The sequence below is a fragment of the Euleptes europaea genome, chromosome 2 (genome assembly GCF_029931775.1).
Source record: "Euleptes europaea isolate rEulEur1 chromosome 2, rEulEur1.hap1, whole genome shotgun sequence".
Lineage (NCBI taxonomy): Eukaryota > Metazoa > Chordata > Lepidosauria > Squamata > Sphaerodactylidae > Euleptes > Euleptes europaea.
The window spans coordinates 26,166,065-26,179,170 of record NC_079313.1 but is presented as its reverse complement, the minus strand read 5'-3'; positions in this window follow the sequence as shown (position 1 = coordinate 26,179,170).

Here is a 13,106-nt window from a genome sequence, read left to right as displayed (position 1 = left end):
ACAGGACAAGGGGCACTTAATGCTGGCATGGGGGGAGGCGTTCACACCAGAGCCGGTAAGCCCCACCACTGTGCTGGGCTCGGCCGCTGGCACAGCCATGCTGGGAGCAAAATCCTGGAAGTGGGAACCCGCACCGGCATGGCGTGTGTGTGTGTGTGCCAGGAGCAGCGCTGCCTTTAGGCAGCTTTCTAACCCCTTTCACTCCGGAAACACCCCCTCGAGTTGCAGCGTTGCTTCGCCACCTTTTTTGGTGACATAGCCTTGCTGTTTTCTATGGGGGCATTTCCCCCATTTTACATTTTAATTGGCTTTATTTTCTCCACAGCGGCACGGCCCCTAGCCACCGCACATCCACCCCCCCTTCAGGAATGAATGGGTTACCTCAGGGGTTGGCAAACTCATTAGTCAAAAGAGCCAAATATCAACAGTACGATTGAGATTTCTTTTGAGAGCCAAATTTCTTAAACTTAAACTATATAGGTAGGTACACTGTTTATTAACTTAATAAACTTTAATTAAAGTTTTAAGTCTTAATTAAACTATAGGTACACTGAATAAAACTTGATATCATACTTAATAGTGATCTTATTTATTGATAAAAATTAAATTGTAAGTCCCTGCCATTTCCCCCTCCCCGTCTGGAGCCCTCGTCTGGAGGCCTGGTCTACCGCCATAAAAGCCTATTGGTGGACCTGGCCTCCAGCTGAATCCCATTGGGAGGCCAGGTCTACCCATTGGCTTTCTTGGCAGTAGACCTGGCCTCCGGAGGCCCATAGAAGCCAATTGGTAGACCTGGCCTCTGAAGGGGGACTTTTTCCCCTCCTCGGAGTCCAGGTCTACCGCCAAGAAAGCCAGTGGGTAGACATGGCCTCTCAATGGGACTCAGCTGGAGGCCAGGTCTACCAAAGGAAGCCTGCCCCGCCCAACAGCTGATAGGTGGGCGGTGGGGGCAGGAACCGCCAAGCCGCCCGCCCAGCAATCGCGCGGCTAGAGGGGAGGGGAGGCTTTAGCCTCCCAACCATTGAGGGCAAGGGAAAGGGGCACCTGGCCATTCTCCACGGCGGGGGGGGGGGAGAGACAGCACACCCGCTCACCTGCTCTCTCGCGCTTGCTCCCTCTCGTGCGCCTGCTCCGCAGCCTGGCTGCCGGCGCGAGCGGGCGCGAGAGCAGGGGCTCCGAACCAAGTTTGGAGAGCCGCACTCAACGGGCCAAAGAGCCGCATGCGCCTTGAGAGCTGCAGTTTGCAGACCCCTGGGCTATCTGAATCTAATTCTTGGGTGTGTGTTTTTTGCCACTCCATATGAACTTGTTTCTCTGTTTCTGCCATTCTTTCAGGGGGATTTCCCCCCCTGTACATAAATTGGTAACATCTGAAATAGAAAATTCAACTTTGGTAATACATTTATTTTTAATTGTAGTAATTCTTCCTAGCCATTAAATTCTTACAGTGCATTCCTGATTTCTGTGGACAAAAGTCCTCAGGAGGCCAGGAAGGGGCTGCACCAGCTACTTATGCTGTCGTGAATGGCCCCAACGCTGGCAGGGAGGCCCGGATGCTGGTCTGCTGGCGCTGCCATGGCAGCGCTGCCCCGGGACAACAGCTGGGGCTTCTGCTGGTGTCCCAGCCGGCGTTCCAGGGAGCGTACTGGGGGGCGGACCTACCAGTAGGCAGCTTTCTGTCCCCGTTCAGCCCAGTACACCGGTGGGGAGAACAGCATTGCTGTGCCTGCTTTTTAGCTGTTCTCTATGGGGTGAAAAGCCTTATTTTTACAAAAAAAGTCTCTAAAAGGCTCCCCCCCCCTTTCAGCAGCCGTGAAATGGCTTCGGAGGCGCTGCAGCAGCACCTCAGCTACACTTTCCCTGGACGCCGAAAGGTAAGGAATGCACTGTTAGTTTGGACCATTTTTGCAAGTCCTTTTGTATCTTCTCCCATGCGACTTTGTAGGTTTATTCCCAAATATTTAATTGGATCTGAAGTCACAGTACATCCTGTAGTCTTTCTGATATCCTCCTCTTCTTGCTTTGCTAACAAAAATTAAAATTATTTTCATCTTTTTTCTGTTGATTTTATATCCCGAGAAAGATCAAAATTCTTCAGTTTGCTCTATTATGTGTTGCATAAACCATTGGAGGTTTGAGATTGTCAACACCACATCATCAGCATAACTTTTCATTTTGACTTCTTCTCCACACACTTTCAATCCTTTAATTCTAGGGTCTTGTCTGATCTTGGTTGCTAGCACTTCTAGCACAAGATTAAATAAAAGTGGTGATAATGGACATCCTTGACATGTCCCTTTTTCAATTTGAAATCAAATAGTTAATACTCCATTTATTAAAATCTTTGCATTTTGTTTTGAATGGATACTCTCTGTCCAATTAATGAATCTTGAACCACATTTTAAATTTTCTGGCGTTTTGAAAAAAAATGGCAAGTAATGTTTTGTTCTGGCATCTAAAAGACAGAATTCGAAAGTAGAGATATCACCCCAGACAATGCCTTGTTTCTAGTTGCCATCTGCCTCACCTCTGAAGGCAGGGGCACAGAAAGCTGAGCTTGGGTGGAAGTTGTTAACTGATGGCTGAACAGTGGACTGCCATCCACTGTTGCCAACCTCCATGTGGTTGAAATTAAACAGGTTGAAATTAAATCAAAAGAGTTTCTGTCTACATTAGGAAGAATTTTCTAACAGAGCCGTTCCTCAGCAGAACAAGCTTCCTCGGGAGGTGGTTAGCTCTCCTTCCCTGGAGGTTTTTAAGCAGAGGCTAGATGGCCATCTGTCAGCAATGCTGATTCTATGACCTTAAGCAGATGATGACAGGGAGGGCACCTTGTCCATCTTCTGGGTCACTGGGGCTGTGGGGGGAGGTAGTTGAGAATTTCCTGCATTGTGCAGGGGGTTGGACTTGATGACCCTGGTGGTATCTTCCAACTCTATGATTCTATTCTATGATCTGAGGTTTCCCACCGCACTACCATTCCAATGCTTGAATATACAACTGGGGTAAATGCTTTCATTGATGACATCCCTAATTTGGGGCAGTCGCATCAAAGAGCAAAACAGACTAGCGAGTACAGGAAATTGCAAAAGTGAAGGCTGTAAAGCTAAACAAAGCAAAATACTAGTTCCAAACAACATGTATGACACACTTAGATGAAAGATTATCCTGGGAGGAATTTTGCCAGATGAATCAAAGATACAAACCACAGAGAACAGATCGGGATCAGAAGACACAGGAATTCAAAGACATCGTTCTAGGTTTGCTTAACTGTTGTTGTTTTGATCATACCTAATTTTGAAGGCTGCCTGGCTAATCTGAAACATCTTCTCCCTCTCATGGGTATGGATGCCAGAGCCATGAAGTTCAACAGTGACTTATAACAGATCCTGATATACTGAAGTGTTCTGATCCACTAAAAGAACGCTAACATTCAGTAGATGCCTCCACAGAGCAGGGTTGCCATCTCTGGGTTGGGAAATTTCTGGAGATGTGGGGCAGAGCCTAGAGAGGGTGGAGTCTGAGGAGAGAAGGGACTTCAGCAGGGATGTGATGCTACAGAGTCGGGCCTCTGAAGCTGCCGTTTCCTCTAGGACACTGATCCTGTGGTCTGGAGATCAGTTGTGATTCCAGGAGAACGCCAAGCACTACCTGGAGGTCAGCAACCCTACCGCAGGATGAACTGGGAAGAGTTTATTGATAGGGTTGTCAAGTCCCTCTTCACCATTGGCGGGAGATTTTGGGGGCAAAGCCTGAAGAGGACAGGGTTTGGGGAGGGACTTCATTGCCATAGAGTCCAATTGCCAAAGTGGCCATTGTCTCCAGGTGAACTGATCTCTATGGGCTGGAGATCAGTTGTGATAGCAGGAGATCTCCAGCCAGCACCTGGAGGTTGGCAACCCTATTTATTGAAGAAACGTAGAACAGTAGGTGTTGGTTTCTGCATATGAAGAGCAATATCAGCCACAGACAATATGACATGAGCATAGACTCACAAAAACGTATGCTGGAATAAATTGTGTTTGTTTTGAAGGTGTCACTGGACTCCTTTAAAAAAAAGTATGCCAATGTACCGTATTTTCCGGAGTACAAGACGACTGGGCGTATAAGACGACCCCCCATTTTTACAGTTAAAATATAGAGTTTGGGATTGTCCCGAGTCCGCGGCCTAGGGCCGACCCTCGGGACTGCGCCCCAACCCCGCGGCCACCCCGTCCTCCAGGGGCGGCTCAACCCCCGGGGAAACATCACCACTTACCGGGGCGGGAGAAAGAGGGGGCGGGGGCGGCCGGACGAGCTGGCAGCGCGCCGGGAGGCGGGGCTGGCGGGAGGAACAGGAGGAGGCCGGGGGCCGACCTCCCGGCAAGGAAGAGTGTGTGCCGACCCGGAGCGGCGGGACGTGGCTCTCGGGGGGAGTCGGCGAGGGGAGAAGGGAGCAGGGAAGAAGAGGGGGACGGGGGCGAGAGTAAGGGCCCTCAAGAAGGGCGAGGCTAAAGGCGAGGGGAGGACTGAGCCAACGGCCCACAGCGGGCGGGGCTAAAGGAGGGTTTGGAGGGGAGGGAAACCCATAAAGACAGAAGCTGAAGCGGAGGCCGGGGAGAAAAGGGGGCATGTTGGGTGTGCTAGGCGGCAGCCAAAACACCCTGTGCCGGGAGAAGAGAGTGGCCGCCCCAGCCCTGGCCAGCCGGCCGCATGCCTGCCTTGCGCTGCCGCTGGAGCGCAGCCGAGCACTTCCCTCCGTGCACCCCGGCGCGCCTGGCTCCGACTCTGAGCCGGGCAGTGAGCGCCCTCGCCGGGCTCGCCTCCCCTCCCTCCTCTGGTGGACATGGACAGAGCGGAGGCGGCTCCCCAGGCAGATTCTCCAGTCCGGCTCGGAATTCAGCATCCGGCGTATAAGACGATCCCCCACTTTTGAGAAGATTTTCCTGGGTTAAAAAGTAGTCTTATACGCCAGAAAATACAGTAATTTGTGGGGTGGGAAAGCAGCATGGTAAAGCCTGATCTTGGAAGCTAAGCAAGGTGATAGGGTTGCCACGTCTCTCTTTGCCACTGGCGGGAGGTTTTGGGGGTGGAGGGGAGGGACTTCAATCCCATAGAGTCCAATGGCCAAAGCGGCCATTTTCTCCAGGTGAACTGATCTCTCAGTCAGTTTTTATTTTACGGTCATTTGACCAAAAAATAGAACGCATCTAATCAGAAGTAACATAAATTTGTAACAAAAACAGTATCCGTCAGACAAAGAGTCCACAAAATAAAACATATCAATAAAATCCCATATCTAAAAGAGGCAAATAAACTAGCTTCTAAAATATTTATCAAATTTTACCTATTTGTAAATTGCATCCTTTTGGGCCTTATATATAGCAACACAAAATTTGGCCCCACATCTCGAAGTTTGTGGGTTACTATCTTCCAGTAGTCGCTGGATACAAATTTTATCAGGCAGCCCTATATTATTTCTTAAAATTTCTTGGATAGTCTTAGATCTTAACTCATGATAGAGAGGGCAGAATAAGTGAACTGATCTGTAACAGCTGGAGATCAGTTGTAACAGCAGATCTCCAGCTACTTCCTGGAGGTTGGCAATTCTTCAATGTGAGTACTTGGAAGCGAAATCTCCAAGGAAAACTCTGCAGAGGAAGGCAATGGCAAACCACCTTTGCTTCTCACTTGTCCTGAAAACCCCTTGCTGGGGTTGCTGCGACTTGATGGCACTTTACACACACAATGTAATTCGTGTTATTTTTCCTTTAAGGTCTCTTACTTCACACAGACCCCTGAGTAAAAGTGTAATATCTCCACTACCTTTTCAAGAGTCCTTGTCTGGGGAGGGGTCACTTGATGTTCCATATTAGACAGATGTCTAGTTTCTCCGATCACTTAAAAAAAAAAATCTTAACTTGGCTTTCTGCAAACTAAGCAAAACTGAATTATTCAGGAGGGCTTTTTTATACAGGTAATTAGGGCTATAATGTAACAACATGTTTCAGAAGGATGCTTTGGTAAAGGGAGAGGGACTGTGGACTGTACCGTTGTTTATAGTTAGGGTTGCCAGCTCCGGGTTGGGAAATACCTGGAGATTTTGGGGGTGGAGCCTGAGGAGGGTGGGGTTTGGGGAGAGGAGGGACTTCAATGCCATAGAGTCCAATTGCCAAAGTGGCCATTTTCTCCAGGTGAACTGATCTCTATCGGCTGGAGATCAGTTGTAATAGCAGATTTCAGCCACCACGTGGAGGCTGGCAACCCTATGTATAGCGCATCCTGTCTGTTGGTATAAGTATGATCTTGCCATGTAATTTTTGCATCTCTTAATGTGTCCTGTTAATGCTTGTTTGTTGTTTCAGCTCCATTTTCGGGTTTCTGAAATCCAAACCGTATTGCTTTTTTTCTGGTTGTCCCACACGGTTGATGGTATTTAGCCTGTGCTGTGTAATCCGCCTTGAGTCTTAGTGAGAATGGCAGACTATAAATAATGTGAATAAATAAAAATAATAAATTAATGCATTCATCAAAGGAAATCACATCAGCAAAATACAAGAGAAGCCTTAAAAAACAGCAGAGAACAGCATAAAATATTTAAAAAATTAAAGACCAGAGAAATGGCTCCAATTAGTGGGCGCCAAGAGAGCAAAAGTAATGGAGCATGAGCAGCTAACAAAGTTTACCCTGAATTACAGCTGCAGAAGCACAACCCTGAATGAGCCTGGCCAGCAGCAGGAGGAGGAAGAAGGCCTGGAGCTTGATTTGGGAGAACTCCTAGTTTCTTTCAAGCCCAAGACAAAGAGAAAGGATCGAGCACATAGCAACCACAGGGGAAGAAGAGGCCCTGCGTGTCCTTAAGAGAATACTTTGGACTTCTTTTTATTTGCTTTGCTAGGCAACATGAGATGGTAGGTTTTGTATCCATTAAAAGTAGCTTTTCTGAACGGTGTCAAAGCTGGTGGGTTCAATCCAGCAGAAGATTTCTAGATGGAAAGGGGTGATTTTCGCCAATTCCCCGCTCCTGCTGTAGATCTCCAACTCCCCCTGTCCCTCAGGAGCAGCATTTGGGCTCGTTTTGGGCTCCAGTAAGAGGTGAAAAGGTAAGAAACTTGCACTTTGCAGACTGAAATCCTCCATGGTATCCTCTATGGCTGCCAACCTCCAGATGGGGCCTGGAGTTCAAAAATCCCAACTGATCTCCATAGGGTTGCCAGGTCCCTCTTTGCCACCGGCAGGAGGTTTTTGGGGCAAAGCCTGAGGAGGGTGGGGTTTGGGGAGGGACTTCAACGCCATAGAGTCCAATTGCCAAAGCGGCCATTTTCTCCAGGTGAACCGATCTCTATCAGCTGGAGATCAGTTGTAATTGCAGATCTCCAGCTACTACCTGGAGGTTGGCAACCCTAGGAGGAATCCACCTCACACGATATTAGCTCTGCCTTCCAGTCCCAGAAGATGTGACTATATCTACACATAGAATAACCAGCTGTCTATCAGAAGAACAGAAATTCCTCAGGTAGGAATTGCTTTATTTCTAACCACCAGGTTAAAATTTATGCCCCCGCCCTGTTCTAAAAGAATATGCATGTAACACTCAACCGAAGTCTTCTTTATTTATTATCCATTGCTACTTTTTTGATATGAGTGTTAAACAGTAGTTCATTTCAGCGGACCGTGGACCGTGTGGTAGTTGGAGTAAAGGCATTTGACTGACACTCAACAGGCAAGTGTTCAGACACTTGATAGATGGCAATGCAATGTTATTTTGTGTATGGCAGTTGATATATGAGATTTGATATCTACCAACATCCAGTCAAGACTTGCCAACAATACCTATAGTACTCAACTGTTGAAATCTAAGGCAAAATGTCACACACACAATTTGGAAGTTTGGGCAACGTTGCACATTTTAAAACATTCAGGCCATCTCTGCTTACAACACAGCGGACTCCAAGAATCAAAAGAGACATAAGCTTCAGACCGTATTCCTGGAAATAGTTTTGACGATTACCCAGATGAACCAAACGATGTGTAGTTGGCAGCTCTAACTTTAAAAAAGAGGAGTAGGATTTTTATTTTTTTGCTCAAACAAAAGGGGAACAACAGTACTGACCTAAGCAGTTACATGGTTTAAGACAGTCGGTTTAGAACAGCTTAAATCTGTTTAGGATGCTACTCGAACAGTATAATTCTAAGCAGGTCTACTCAATGGGGCTGACTCCTCGGAGGGAATTCTTAGGATTGCAATGTAAATCACCCAGCTGGATGCAGCCAGGATTTATATCAAGAACAACACATAGTTTGGCAACTGTTCCTTTAGTTCCGTCTTGCCGTTTTATCAACTCCCTTCAGGACAGTAACATCAAAGTAAAACCCTGCCATCTTATTCCAATGAAAAATAAAAAGCCAGGGCATCCTTTTAATGTATAAAAGAGGACTACATAAAACTTGGGAGACTGTTCGCTATAGATATTTTCCCTTCCCTCTTGCAATGAATGGGTTTTGTCATAAATTATAGTTTGGAACAAGTTCCCTTGGGGGAAGAAAAGGAGCCTTCCAAGAGAAGCCAGCCCCAACTGGTGACTTGCTTCCCCCTTCTCGTTCCCTAATTGAAACCAAATGTGAAATATGTTGGATTGTGGGATTTCTGGCTGGAACCCAGGAATCCTCAGAATGCAAAATCGCTCGCAAAGACATCTTGCATCAGCTTGCAGAAGTTTCTTCCCAGCCCGGCTTCTCCATCTAGGGCGAAAGAAAGCAGCATCAGTCCTTTTTTTCCTTTCGCGCCGCGGATTAAACTGCTGAAAACGTTCTCCTTTCCTCCCCTAAAACTTCGTCTTGGCACCCAGGTATGAACTTTATTCTGCTTTTTAAAAAGAAAAAAAACCTCAGATACCAGAAAGTCTTTCATTTCTCATTTTGTCTAATTAAAAGGATGGGAAGGAAATAGTTTGCTTTTTTTGCCCCTTGCAAAGACTAGAGCAGTTTCGAGTAGCGTTAAGAGGAGAATCTTAACAGTACAAAGTAAGGAGTAAAAACTACTGTGTACAAAGCTAAGTGTAGTTTGAAAAAAAATATATGTTTGCATGGCAGGCCAGAGTGGTGGATTACAGATTCTGCTGATGGATTTGTGAACTGGGAGGTACGTCCAAAGTGGTTTAGGAACGAGAGGAAAACTGCAACGGAAAGGGTTGGTCACTAGGGTGGATTGGTCTTAAAAGCTGTCGATTCAAGAATTAAAGATTGCCATTTGGGTGCAGATATTCTTATTGGGACGTTATGAAATCTCTACCCCCCGCCCCCTTTGCTGGGTACGTGCATGTGCCTCGTGATGATCCTGTGTTTAATGGCCGTTTCTCTTGTTGGTGGCGCCTATAGTTTATATTTTGGTGACTGTAGATCCTAGACACCTGACCCCAAAACGGCCCCGGTCCCTGAGGTCCTGCCACAGTACTGCCGAAACCCTTTCCCAGGGCAGTCCTTTAGAATAATAGTTTGCAAAGGCCTGGTTGAGAGAGCTGCTCCAGATGTTAGTTCTGCTAGTTGCAAAGTCTGGTGTTGACTTTTCCTGTAAGTTTCTGAGAATATATCGGTGCGCACGTAGCTATGTATGAAGTGTGGAGGAAGCTTTTTGAGATGTATATCCAGGATGAAGTACACTCCCTAAATGAAAGGTCTGGACGTGATCAACAGGCATTTGCCTGTTCAAACAGGTATATGAATCAAACAGGTATATGAATTATGGAATCAGGCCTTGCTGCGACTGCATGTATATTTCATGGCAACTGTGTTTGCTTGTGAAGCTGCCTTATACTGAATCAGACCACTGGTCCATCAAGCCCAGTATCGTCTGCTCAGACTGGCAGCCGCTCTCCAGGGTCTCAGATAGAGGTCTTGCTCATCACCTGCTGCCTGGTCCTTTTTTTTAACTGGAGATACTATGTAAGCCAGTGGTTCCCAAACCTTTAGGGCCACCGCCCCCCTTGTTCCACAAACTCAACCCCAGCGCCCCCTACCCTATCCTATCAAAAGCATTATTCAAAATAGGGGTTTGCATGACTCACTGAAGAAGATAATAACAATACAATTCCAAAACAGGAACAACTAATTGCATATCTATTCAAAATCAAATTAAAACTTTTTAGTTGAAATGTATTCAACAAAACTGATGAACTTGATCCAGTGGGACCCGCTCTTCAAAGCCTGGGAAAAAATTCTGATGGTTTCTACAAAATTTGCCAGCATGGTGCCATCGCTTGATCTATTGTAAATTAGTGAACACCACAGTTGAAGGGGCCCACCTCTAGTGCCCCCTTGCCTCTTAGTGCCCCCCCAGGTAATCCCACCCCCCAGGGGGTGGTACTGCCCACTTTGGGAACCACTGATGTAAACTGAGGAGCAAGACGATGGAGATATGTTTTTTTCTTCCTCTAGAAATTGGAGTCAGCTAATGGAATTGATTGGCAGTAGATACTTGAGAGACCAGAGAAGGTCCTTCTTCACACTGTGTGTCATTAACTTTGCTGCCTTCAGATTCAGTGATGGTCACTGGCTCAAGTTGCATCCACACAGGTGTTTTGCTCTACCTTGGCTCTTAAACTGGAGCAGGGTTTAGGAGCATCCATACCACTTGTCCACCAGTGGTCCACTTACCAGAGTTTCTCCTGCTGTCACTGATCTTCCCCAATTCTGCTTTGCTATAATCTTTCTGAAATCTTTCATGGAAGCAGGTACACACATGGGAAGGTGTATATGCTTGAACCTACATTGCTGCTGTTTTACTCCACTCAGGGCTGTTATTCCTTCTCTCTGCTTCCAGAGGGGTTTTTGCTTGCATAAGGGGGGGGAGTCATTGCTATATTGCTATAGTGCTACAATGCTGTAGCAATATAGCAACTTCTGATTTCTTTTTTAAAAAAAAACTGGCAAAAAACAACACTCTCTGGTGGTGAGGCGGAGGGAATGATGGCCATGAAGGGATAATTGAGGAAAGTGCAGAGGAAACTTCCATGAGGATGCTACATTGCCACTGGCACATACCTCTGCATTTGGAGTGGCTGATGGATCGGTAGTTACCCAGATCCTCCTTTTCCCCCTTCTTGAAGATGGGGACAACATTTGCCTGCCTCCAGTTCTTCTGGCACCTCACCTGTTTTCCAATAATTCTCAGGCATAATGGCCAGGGGTCAGAAATTATATCCGTGAGTTCCTGGTACCCTTGAATGCAATTCATCTGGCCCTGAGGACTTAGGTCATTTATGCATGGGAGTTTTACCTGAGGTTCGTTGCTTGTTGGACCCACACTTTCCTGTTGGAAAGACCAGCAGTCTCCAAGCTCAAATCAAGTCCCTGCCCCTTTAAATGCTGCTTTGTAATTGGCTTACATTGTAGAGCTTACTGTGAGATAAACCCCCTCCCAACCCAATTGCTGCATAAAAAAGCATTTAAGAACAAAAAACAGAGCAATCTGAAAGGGCGCGGGAAGAAATCCAAGCCTTGGTTTTAAAAGGCCTTTCTTCTGCTCAGAAAGGGCTCCAAGGAAGCAGGAAGCATTTGCATCCCCACCTCTTTACACACTGCTTTGTAATTGGCTGTGAGAGAAACCAAGCTTGTATGTCCCGTGCTTTGCCTTATGCACGGGGATTTTACCCGGGCTGAGCTCAGGGGAGAGGGAAGAATCGGGTTAACAGAGGAACAGGAAGTCCCAGGATTTGTGAGGGCTGGCAGCGAGGTCAACCTTAATGGACAGAAAATTCATGCATAACTCCAAGGAACAACCCATGCAAAAATGACCTTAGTTTCATTTAAAGAAGCTAGGTGTTTATGTACTACCCCTAGAGCTATTGCCTTCATGCCCTGCTCGTGGATTCCCCAGAAACCTGTTGCTCCCACTCTTACAAATAGTGGACGGTACTTTGTATTGATCTGGCAAAGGGTATCTTTTTTAAAAAGTACATGGACAGCAGAATTCCAGGAATACATCGAGAGAATTTCTACAGTTCATCACGTATGCTGGCTGTTATGCAGGCAGCGACCCTAGTAGTGAAGTGATGCTAAAAAGGGATATCAGAGAATGACTATTAGGGATGCATTTCCTTCCAATTTACACTAGGAATCCACTGATTTTCTGTAGGACCATTGGAAAGCATTCAAACAAAGGGAATTTGTTGCTCACCATCTGATCTTTAGTTGTGTCCTAATATGGACTAGGACAGGACTGTCTCCTAATATGCCTTGGACTTGGGAAATTTGGGTTCAGAGCCTTCCATGGTCTCATATGGGGTTAAGACCCTCATGCAATTCATTCTCAGGATTAATTGAAACTCTGGTTTTTGCAGTCAGGCATACCTTGGTACAAAATGCCACTGTGTAATTTATTTATTTCGATGTTTATACCCTATTTTCTCCCCACCGGAGACGCAAAGTGGCTTACAACATTGTTATCCCCATCTCCATTTTATCCTCCTAACAACAATCCTGTGAGGTAGGTTAGCCTGAGAGAGAGTGACTGGGGATTTGAACCTGGGTCTCCCAGATCCTAGTATGACACTCTAACCACTAAACCACACGATGGGTACCCAAGTTAAAAAAAAAGACAAAAACGCTAAAGTGAACTCTCAGTCTGAGTTTCCTACCTGTACAGTAGGAATATTAGTAATCCTTCCTCAGAGCTCTGTGAAATGGAGCAAGAAAAACAGTATAAAACAATATGAGCTATCCTTCCAAGATTATGTTTACATGCACAAGCATCCTGTTGTAAAAATAACTGATTCTGAACATTTTCTCCCCTGTACTTCTGAGTCTCAGCATCCTTGCCAAGGCTATGGAAAATATTAAGTGATTATTAACATACACAAATCAGCAAAATCAGGGTCTCCCTCCTACTGCAGCAGAGAAAAGGCATTCTGCATTTCTTCACATGTTACTTCTAATTTGAGGTGGATGTTTTTCTTTGGAATGGTATATTCTACAATTATTTTCACTTTTATGCTTCCTTTCTCCCTGATCAGGGTCCCCAAGGCAGTGTACATTAAAACTGTTGAACAATTAAAAACGACATTTAAAGCGATACAATGATTCAATAAAAACGCATAGCAATACCAGAGGAGGACCAATGGCCATTATTG